Source organism: Bos grunniens, chromosome 16 (genome assembly GCF_055505025.1).
Source record: "Bos grunniens cultivar Pamir isolate PY7600 chromosome 16, Bosgru_T2T1.0, whole genome shotgun sequence".
Lineage (NCBI taxonomy): Eukaryota > Metazoa > Chordata > Mammalia > Artiodactyla > Bovidae > Bos > Bos grunniens.
Window position 1 is genome coordinate 26,817,275 of NC_141180.1, and position 9,177 is coordinate 26,826,451.

General features: G+C 46.0%; 1 pseudogene across 1 annotated transcript; it reads right to left on the reverse strand.

The window, feature by feature from the left end:
• Positions 1-592: 592 nt before the first annotated feature.
• LOC147356404 (PRAME family member 15-like) lies at positions 593-6,019 on the reverse strand (annotated as a pseudogene). The gene is made up of 4 exons (XR_015142726.1): positions 3,926-6,019; positions 2,877-3,458; positions 2,136-2,140; positions 593-2,049 (listed from the first exon to the last, which is right to left on the reverse strand). The product of XR_015142726.1 is annotated as a PRAME family member 15-like (transcript).
• Between the last annotated feature and the right edge of the window lie 3,158 nt (positions 6,020-9,177).

Below are 9,177 nucleotides of genomic sequence, written 5' to 3' on the forward strand. Positions count from 1 at the left end.
GGGATTTTCCAGGCAAGAGTACTGGAGTGGATTGCCATTTCCTTCTCCAGGGGATCTATATTTTTGTTAATTTAGCATTTTACTAAAAGAAATTGGAAGTCTGCCCACCACTCGATTATGTCCATGAGGAACACTATCCACACACATTAGGCATGGAATGGGGAGAACCAGGTTCAACCACGTTGCCAGTGTGGAAAACATATTGTCGAAATGAGGACTTTGCTTTGGCAGTGAAGCACACACAAAGGCAGAAAACTGAGACTCATGCTCTGACTGGTAGAAGCATGAAAAATAGCAATGCAAAGATCATGGACTTAGTCAATAGTGAGAACCCTCTGAGAGTTCCGCACTGATAGTTCATGGGATACTGAGTATGTTCCCCTTTCTGTATACTGACCCACTAAACAGTCACAGGAGAAAACTAGGAGCTAAGAGCTGCACCAAAGTCTTACAAATTACCCGAGAAACAAAAGAATCCCCTGCAATGATGGAGACCGAGGGCAATTCCAGGGTCAGGAAGATTCCCTGGAGAAGCCAAAGGCAAAACATATGTTAAAAAAAAAAGAATAATACGTCATGGAGGACAGCAGCAGATTTTCCATGAGACTTTCTTTATTTCATTTAACTAATTTTATTGGGGTAGATTTGGTCTATAATGTCCTACTATTTTCTTGCTACACAACACAATAAATAGGTCATATCGATGCATTTATTCACCCTAATTTTAGATTTTCTTTCGGTTGGGTAACCTGGAGGATCTTTTTATCCTTGCCAAGTTCTCTGCTTCAAAAATCTGTTTGTTTAACACCGAAAGCATTCTGTATTGGGATATAGCCACTTAACAGTGTTGCCATAGCTTCAGGTGAACGGCCAAGGGATTCAGTATAGACAACCCACGTATCCATTGTCCCCAGATCAGCCCTCCAAGCCAGGCTGGCACAAAACATTGAGCAGACCTCCATGAGCTCTATGATAGGTTCCCGGTGGTTATCCAGTCTAAACACAGTGGTGTGTACATGACTTCCCTCAAGGCCCAACCATTCTTCCCACACACCCACGCCCCGCTCCCCCCACAAACACACACACAAACCAGGAGTTCATATTCTAAGTCGTGAGTCTTTCCGTTTCTGCAAGTAAGTTCATTTGGGTCATTTCCTTTTGCATTCCACGTATAAAGGGTGTCATACGCGATTTCCCGACAATTTCTTGACAAATTTCTCCCCAGGAGTAACTTTAACACGTGGGTCTACACGTGGACACAGCGGGTTCATATCAGAGTCTAAAAGCACATGTACATGAACGTCCCATCCTCTCCCAGACTCTATAATTCCCCGCTGCCATCTTGCGCCACCGCCAAGGCCCTCTGCCGCCCTCTAACATGGTTCCTTTTCCCTTTCGCGATGAACATATGTCTGAAACCCTGGGTCTGTTGCCTTCATGATGTCCCCAAGTTCTAGATTTCAGTTTCAAGGTGCACAAAAGAAAGCTTCTGATAGGCAACCCCCTATGCAGGGGGCTCCATGTGATGGCATACATCCTCACCACAGCGAGGACAGGGGCTGAGGCTTATCCAGATGATCCTGGGACGTCCCAAGTCTCTGAGAATCTCCAACAGCTGAGCCCGAAGCCGGGCAAGTCTCGCTTCCAGGAGAACACCCTGAGGTCTGTAACTCTCCTGAGGGGCGGGATAACGCTCTTGCCTTAAACAGGGCAGCACAGCGGTGTGTCGCAGCAGCTTCTCCATGACGGCCGTGGACAGGAGGTTCCCACACAGGCTGATGGCCCTGAGCTGGGAGCAGCGGCTCAGGGCAGGCAGGAAGGCCTCCAGCTGGGAGTCCGTGATCCCACACGCATCCAAGTCCACTTCCTGGAGGGTGGCTGCGACTCTCTCCAGCAGAACTTGGAGGAGCTCAGGCCGAAAGTCAGTCATGGGGACACCGCTGAGATCCAGGCTCTTGAGCTGACTGATGTCTGGGCTCTGGGACACGTGGGTCAAGTCTGATTCTGTAAGCCGGCACTTGGTTATTGACAGGCTGTCCAAGGTGGGACCTCAGGCACCTGGGGAGAAACCAAGCAATTAGCTCTTGGGAACCGAGTGCCAGGTAGCACACAGCTGATAGACAAAAGGTTGCTACAAAGACTGACATTAGCCTGACCATCCACTGAGGGTCAACACGCCGATTTGCCCCGTCTCATTCTAGTTGGAGGGCTGTCAGCCTCACTGTGGCACCGAATCCCTGCACAGTGTCTCAAAGACACTCTCTCCTCATCTATCGAGCGGAGTACCACGTGCTCCACTTCCTTCTGAGGACAAGTGAAGATCATGGCATGGCAAGAACATGCTGTGAGGAGAGCCATAGAGCACCTCCATCAAGTGTGGACATTATTGAATATTAGCGTGAGAAGGAGATCAAAAAATGGTTTCGGGTAAGGCTTCCTTCAGCCCCAGGTGGAACCCCAGATCCTACATCTCTGGCCAGGCCAGGCTCTAGGGAGACGTGCCTCAGGAACCAACTGTAGAGCACAACACCATCTCTTACAGACAGGGCCTTTACAACAGGGTTCACTGGGGGCACCGACCTGGGGAGCACAGAGCTTCTCTTCAGGGATGCTCTCATCTGATGTCGTTTCCCCACTTCAGTGTCCTGTTTGCTTCCCTATTTTTACCATGATAACATAGATGCCTCCAAGTTAGGAGGAAATTACCGACTCTGGGAGGCCCACACCCCCAGATAATACTCTCTATTGCCTCACAGGCCCCACTCGATCAGTTTCACCCCCTCCCTTGACTTGCGGGGTTGTGGGACACCACACCCCAGGACAGAGCACCGTGAGAGACGGTCCTTTGGACGTCCTAATGTTGTGTTTAAGGTTACCACACTCACCTGAGCATCTGGTCCAGGCAGCCTTCAAGGAAGGAAGGAGACTCCAGATGGAGATCCCGGAGGTGGCCCAGCCTCCGGAACTGGGAGGTGATTTGCACAACGTGATCGTGCTCCTGCTTCTTGAAGGCAGACACGTGGACGTGGGAGAGATGGAGTCTCTGCAAGTTACTCATCTCACCCAGGAAAGGGGAGAGTGTGGCCAGGGTGGACAGACTCCAGGTGCAACTCACTTGCACCTCCTGGATACAGTCCAGCTGCACCATGCTCAGGACCGTCACGATCTTGTCCATTGGCATGGAGACGATCTTCAGCTTCTTGCAACATAGGTGGATGGAAGACTTTCTCTGCTCCACCCACCAAAGGAAGTAGGTGAGGAAGTTGTCCAGGGTCCTTTTCTTCAGGCACAGGTCTAGAAAAACTTTCAGTGGAGTCGAGGGCTGCCTCGTCATCGACCTGGGCTCAGCCACTGCTGCCATCCGTGAGCCTGAGCACCCATAACTGCTGGCTCCAGACCACATGCTCCAGAAGTTCTGGCCCGTGTTTCGTAAATCTAGCACCCGCAGTTTGCACCTCCTGGGAGAAGAAGGAGATTGGTAATGATGTAGTAAGATCCACACTGTCAAAAATATATAAATAAACAAACAAACAAACAGAAATCGAAAAAGCAAAACAACAGCCTCCCATTTGGAAAACAGACTGCCTACCTGTGCTGTAACTTAATCTTCCTGACGTCACCAGCTGCCTTGCCCTCTTCCTTCTCTGCCTCACTTTCCTCCATTCCCCTTTGCCCTCTTTTCCTGTCTGATTGTCCACTCTAGTAAGTCTAAGCATGACTGGGTAGAGGTGGGGGATAGTCTAGAAGGCTCCCCTTCATTTAAGGCACCCTTACGCTACCAGAAGGTACTTCTCATAGCCAACCAAGGCTTCTTCGTTGCTATCTCCAGAACCCCCTGATCCATCCCGTTCCATCTACGTTCTCTCAGCCCAGCCGTCTTCCTTGGGACTGCCAGGATTTGACCAGGTTCCCATGACAGACTCACCTGGATCCAACCTTCTGGGCAAGCAGAGCATCCAGTGCTTCCAGCATGGCTTGTAGGGGCCCCACATGAGGCAGGTCAATCAGGGCCCCCAGAGGCAGGCGGACAAAGGGCCAGGTTTGCACCATGGCTTTTAGGGTCTCAGTCCGATATCCGTCAAAGGCTTCCAGGAAGAGGGACGGGAAGAGCTCCGTGGGCAGACTCTCCAGAGTAGAAACATCCAAGTGTTTGGCCCTCAGTAAGTGCCTTCCTGCCAGGTCAAGGAGTCTGGGTGGGGTTGGGGCACTCATCCTGACTCTGCTCCAAGACGACTCCTGTGGAAGCTGCCAGGGATCAAGGGATCCGTTTTAGACAATGCAGGAGCACACCTTACACGGTCTCCCTTCCCTTCCATGCAAGCCACTCAGGGCCAAGGTCACTGTGCTAGCGGGGGTGCAAGTGCGGCACGTAGCCATGGAACACTAGACAGGGCCCAGTGGGGGACAAAGTGCTATCTCTCTGCCCGCTTGGAACACACATCTCACTCGTACTGAGGAGCCAAAACACGAATGCCGATTGTGTGTCGATATGCATGTTAAACTTCCTGCAAAGAACGAAAATTCCAAACCGATGTATTTCATGAATGACATCTGCTCGGTAAAGACATTTAAAATGATTCCAGCTACATCACTGATGAAAATGTGATGAGATGCAGGTAAAACTACCTTGAGAGGCCAAATCAGACCCTGAAATGCGTTCTTGGGAAAGAAATGATTTTATTGAAAACTCTCCTTGCCATCCAGAGGCACACGCTACCCTTCACCATTAGCTCGCTTACCTTAAGCAAGGAAAGGACGTCCTCATCGGAGGCTAGTCACTTACTGCTCTGCTGTGGCTTGCAGGGCGCCCAGAGGTCGACGCTGTGGAGAACCCAGCTGTGACTCCAGAGTCAGAAAAGGACTTTCTATTCCCATCATCCCTCTGGCCCACTGCGAAGCCAATCAGAAACGGGCACCTGATTAGTCTATAGAGCTCTCGTTGGATTGATCCCGCTTGGATCTTCATTTCTATCAGTCGATTCAGGGAGCAGAGATTGATGGGGTGGCCGGGTAATCCAGGATCCTTTCTGCATTCACCATTCACTTTGCAAACAATGACTGAATTCTACCATGAGAACTGAGATATAGACAGTCGTGCTTCCCTTGTGGCTCAGCTGGTAAAGCATCTGCCTGCCATGTGGGAGACCTGGGTTCCATCCCTGGGTTGGGAAGATCCCCCGGACAAGGGAATGGCAACCCACTACAGTGTCCGTGCCTGGGGAATTCCATGCACAGAGGAGCCTGGTGGGCTAGAGTCCGTGGGGTTCCAAAGAGTCGGACATGACTGAGTGACTAAGCCAGGACACGCCCACACGCCAGCATGCCCTCACTTGCCCTAGTGCATGCCCACGCCCTCCCCCCCCCCCCACACACACACAAAGGAGATGTTCCACACAGAAGAAAGAAACTCTGAGAATAGTCAGGTTTTGTACCATGGACAACACGGTGCCGTTGTTTTCTTTTTTAGTAAGTGACTTGAGATCATCGAGGCCTGAACTGAACTCAGAATAATATGTCAGGGAGGACAGCAGTAGGTTTTCCATGAGTGTTTCTTTATTTCATTTAATTAATTTTTATTGGGATCGATTTGCTTTATAATGTCCTATTATTTTCTTGCTAAACCATATAGTCAATAAGTCATATGTGTGAATTTATCCCCTCTCATTTTTTATTTTTTCCGTTTTGGTAACCTGGAGGATCTCCTTATTCTTCACAAGTTCTCTGCTTCAAAAATTTGTTTGGTGAATTCCAAAAGCATTCTGCATTGGAATATAGCCACTTATCAGTGTTGCCATAGTTTCAGGTGAACAGCCAAGATATTCAGTATAGATAACCCACGTATCCATTCTCCCTGGAACAGCCCTTCAATACAGTGTGGCACAAAACTTTGAGTGGAGCTCCATGAGCTATATGATAGTTTCCCAGTGGTTATCCACTCTAACCACAGTGGTGTGGTCATGACTTCCCTCAAGGCCCAACCATTCCTCCCACACACCCCTCCCCCCGCCCCCACAAACACACACACAAACCATGAGTTCATTTTCTAAGTCATGAGTCTTTCTGTTTCTGCAAGTAAGTTCATTTATGATAAAAATGAAAGGATAAATGAAACTGGCCAATGTTAAGCCACACTCAGTAAGAAAAATCATATACTCAAATCAGTAAAATATGAAAGGAAAGTTAACAACTGACACCTTTTTATTTTATGATAAAAACTCTCAAAAATGTGGGCAGAAAGGGAACTTACCTCAACATAATAAAAAAAATATAAGTCAAACTCACAGCAAATATCAACCTTAATGTTGGAAAACGGGAAACATTTCCTCAAATATCAGAAACAAGGCAAAGATATGCACTCTCCCCTTATTATTTGACATAGTTTTGGAAGTCCTAGCTATGGCAGTCAGTGAAGAAAAATAAATCCAGTTTGTAAAAGACAGAGTAAAACTCTCAGTGTTTGCAAAGAACATGGTATATTCATACTCACTCCTAAAGATGCTACCAGAAAACAACTAGAACTCATCAGTGAATTTGGAAACACTGGAGAATACAAAATTAACACACAGAAATCTGTTGCATTCCTATACATTAACAATTGAATACCAGAGAAAAAATTATGGAATCTATCCCATTTATCATTGCATAAAATATCTGGGAATAAACCTATATAAGAAGGCAAAAGTTCTGTACTCAGAAAACTATAAGATACTGATGAAAGAAGTCAAAGACAACATGCACAGATGCAGAGCTAGACCATGGACTTTTTTGGAAGCGTCAATATTGTCAAATGATTATGCTACCCAAAGCAATCTATAGATTCAGTGCAATCCCTATCAAATTACCAATCACGTTTTTCACAGAATTAGAAACAAAATTTTTACCATTTGTATGGAAACAATAAAGGCCACGAATACCCAAAGCAACCTTGAGAAAGAAAAATGGAGATGTACTCATCTGGCTCCTTGACTTCAGACTTTACAACAAAGCTACAGTAATTAAAACGTTGTAGCACTCACCCAAAGAAAGAAATATAGCACAATGAAGCAGTATAGAAAGTCCACTGAGAAACCCATGGGTCAGTGGTCACCTAATCTATGGCAAAGAAGGCAAGAATATACAATGGAATAAAAGACACTCTCATCAATATGTGGTGCTGGGAAAACTGGACAACATAAAAGAATAAAATTTAAGCATGCACTAACATTAAACGCAAAAATAAACTCAAAATGGATTAAAGAACTAAATGATAAATCCAAAGTGAAGGGCCAAAACTGTCTGTCGTTCAGTTGTGCCCAAGTCTTTGTGACCTGTGGACTGCAGCACACCAGGATCCTTTGTCTATGGGGTTTCCCAGGCAAGAATACTAGAGTGGGTTGCCAGTTCCTTCTCCAGGGGATCTTCCTGACCCAAAGATCGAACCTGGGTTTTCTGCACTATAGGCAGATTTTTTTACCAGCTACCAGGGAGGCCCGGATACTATAAATGTAAGTCTGGCTACTATAAAACTCTTGGAGGAAAACAGCAGAACACCCTCTGACACAAATAGCAGCAAGATCTTTTTGGATTCACTGGTGAGTAATGAAAGTAAAAACAAAAATAAACAAATGGGACCTAATTAAACTTAAAAGTTCTGGCAAAAAATGTTCTGGCACAGCAAGGGAACCAAAGCAGAAAGACAACACACAGAATGGGAGAAGATGTTTTCAAATGAAGCAACCAGCAAAGGATTAATCTCCAAAATGTACAAAAAGCTCATGCAGCTCAACATATGTATATTAAAAAAAAAAAGAAAAGGTGAACCACTCAATCATAAAATGGGCAGAAGATCTAAATAGACATTTAGATGTCTATTTCATCTATGTCATCTATTTCAAAGATGACATATAGATGGCCAAAAAGGACATGAAAAGATGCTCAGAATCACTAATTACTGAAGAAATGCAAATCAAAGCTACAATGAGGTATCACCTCACAGCATCAGAATACCATTATAAAAATATCTACAGGTAATAAATGCTAGCAAGGTGTGAAGCAAAGGAAACCCTCCTACACTGTTGGTGGGAATGTAAATTGGTTCAATCACTATAGAGAACAGTATGGCTGTTCCTTAAAAAGCTCAAAATAGAGCTACTATATGATCCAGCAATCCCCTGGACATATACTGAAGAAAACTATTACATAATCCACCACAATGTTCATTGTGGCACTGTTTACCAAAGCCAAGACACAGAAGCAACCCAAGTGTTCATCAACAGAGGAATAGATTAAGAAGATGTGGTACATATATACAATGAACTGTTAGTCGGTTAAAAAGAAGAATGAAAGAATGCCAGTTGCAGCAACTTGGATGGATCCAGATATTGTCATGCTGAGTAAGCCAGAGAAAAAGACAAATCATATGATATTGCCTATATGTGGACCATTTAAAAATGGTATAAATGAACTGATTTACAAAACAGAAATAGAGTACAGATCTAGAAAGAAAATTTATAGTTAACAGAAGGGACGGGAAAAGAATGAGAATTGGGATTGGGAGAGAACAAGATGGCAGAGGAGTAGGTGGATGTGGAGTACATCTTTCTACACGGATATATCAAGAATACACCTTCAGACACAGAGTGCATGCAGAACACCAGCTGAGAGCGAACAGGAGTACCTGACCAGTGGAAAAGAATATATGCTGCTGCTGCTGCTAAGTCGCTTCAGTCGTGTCCGATTCTGTGCGGCCCCATAGATGGCAGCCCACCAGGCTCCCCCATCCCTGGGATTCTCCAGGCAAAAACACTGGAGTGGGTTGCCATTTCCTTCTCCAATGCATGGAAGTGAAAAGTGAAAGTGAAGTCACTCAGTCGTATCTGACTCTTAGCAAGAACGATGCAAAACTCGGTAGGATGAAGGAACTAGAGGATAAAATAAGAGTGTTAGTAGGACTGGACCTGCCTTCGGCGGGTGGGGGAACTGAAGCAGGAGTTCCATCCCCACATCAGGGCAATTGTCTGAGTCAGAGAAGAAACATTTAAGGCTGAGAGTGAAACAGTTGATCTGTGGCAGCCTAAATGGAATGAGAATCAAACAGTCCTTGCCACAGCCATGCATACCCCAGACAGGGACGCCGGTCTCCTAGAAGGCCTGGTGGCTGGGAGCTGGAGTTTAGGGATTATGGAACAATAGCAAGGC